This window comes from Corvus brachyrhynchos, unplaced genomic scaffold, assembly GCF_000691975.1.
Source record: "Corvus brachyrhynchos isolate BGI_N302 unplaced genomic scaffold, ASM69197v1 scaffold85, whole genome shotgun sequence".
In the NCBI taxonomy this organism is placed as follows: domain Eukaryota; kingdom Metazoa; phylum Chordata; class Aves; order Passeriformes; family Corvidae; genus Corvus; species Corvus brachyrhynchos.
The window spans coordinates 1,062,569-1,064,336 of NW_008238634.1; positions in this window are offsets into that span (position 1 = coordinate 1,062,569).

Sequence of the window (1,768 nt, forward strand, 5' to 3'; positions counted from 1 at the left end):
GCAGTCCTGGGGCCGGTCCCGCTGTCACCACGGCCACTGCAGCCCCACGGGGCTGAGGACACATCCCGGGGTGCTCGCCTCGTTCCTCCCGGCGCTGGCCCAGCGCTGGGCCCGGTGGCAACAGAGCACACGGAGGAACCCCGGTGGCGTTCGGGGGCGCTGGGAAGGGCTGCGCGTTTCTCTGCCCCCGAGGTGCCACCATGGGCACCCCATGGCACGGAGGGGACATGCTGGGAGCTGGCAGAGGGGGTGCGCACCCCGAAAGGTCCTGGCAGCTGTGTTGGTGCAGAGCCCAGGTGGGCACGGGGTGTCCCTGTGCCAGGGTGGGGTGTCCCTGTGGATATGGGGGTGCGTGGGGTGTCCCTGTGCCACGAAAAGGTGTCCCTGGGGATTTGGGTGTCCTCTGCTCTTTTGGGGGATTTCAACCCCCCCCGTGTCCTGGCTCCAGTGCCACCAGGTGTACCCCGGTCCCCAAGAGCAGGATGTGTCACCGCGGCCTCGCCAGCGAATCCCAGGCCTGTGGAACCCCTCGGGCAGTCCTGGCAGGACTGGGAAGTGTTGGGGCTCGAGGATGGGAAAAGGTTCTCAGGACGGGGTTCCCAAAGCTGGAATGGGGGGCACGGCCTGAGCACCCCAAAACCTACACTGGGGAAGGTCAGCAGGGCTGCGACCACGGGTTTGGTGTCTCCTGTGCCGCGCTGGCACCGTGGCCGTGCCCTTTTCCCTGCCCTCCCTCCGCAGCCGCTCCAGCTGCGGGGGGATAACAATAAATAATGCCCGAGCTGACGCCGAGGGCGCAGCTGCGGCCTTGGATCCGGCGGCCCCGGCATTCCCGGCTGTTGTTGTGCTGGGGCCGTGGCGTGGGCACGGACGTGGGCACGGATGCGGGCACGGGAGTGCGGACGTGGCCCGAGCGTCGTCGCCGCCTCGGCTCTTCCCACACAAAATGGTTCCCGGCGCCCTGATCCCGCCGGAAAAGCCGCTGATCCGCCTACAACCCCTTTCCTTCCCGGCAGCTCCGCGCCAACCTGTGGGGTTTGGGGTTTGGGGTGTGGGTCTGGTGCCACCACACCCTGTGCCACGTCGCTTGTCCCCAGGACTCCTTCGGTGCCACGTTCCGGGAAAGCGCCTCGGCCGTGTCCCGCTGCTCCGCAGTGGGGAAGCGGATCTGGGATTGGGGTCCCTTTCCCAAATCGGTGTTTGGTCCCCATTGCCACCATCCCGGTGCCGGATCCACCACCCTCATCCCAGCTCCTTCATCCTCATCCCGGCTCTGCCGAGCCTGTGGCAGTGCCACCATTCCCATCCCAGCGCCACCGCCCCCATCCCATCCCGATCACCCTATTCCCAGCTCCATTGCCCCATTCCCAGCTTCTCCTCGCTGTTTTCCTCCTTCCTACCCCAGGAATTTTATAATCCCTTCATTCCCGACTCAGCCGGAGGGAGGGAGAGCCGTTGACTTCCAACCGGGATCCCTCCGGAATTGGGATCGAGCATCCCAAAATCAGGGCCTGGCTTGGGGCTGCTCTCTTGGAGTGACTTCCTGGCTGGATTTTAACCCTCTGGAAAAGCCCCTGGAAGCTTTGCAGGGAGGGCTCACCCAAACCAGTTCAGCACTGGTGCTACTGGAGCTCGAGGAGAGTCAGGATTTTGGGATCTAGTAAGACCCCGGAGGACGATTCCCAAGGCTCATTCTAATTCCTGGGAGCTGGGACAGAATTCCTGTTGATTTTTTTGGTCGAGTTCGTTCTTTTCCAGTGGGAAGCGA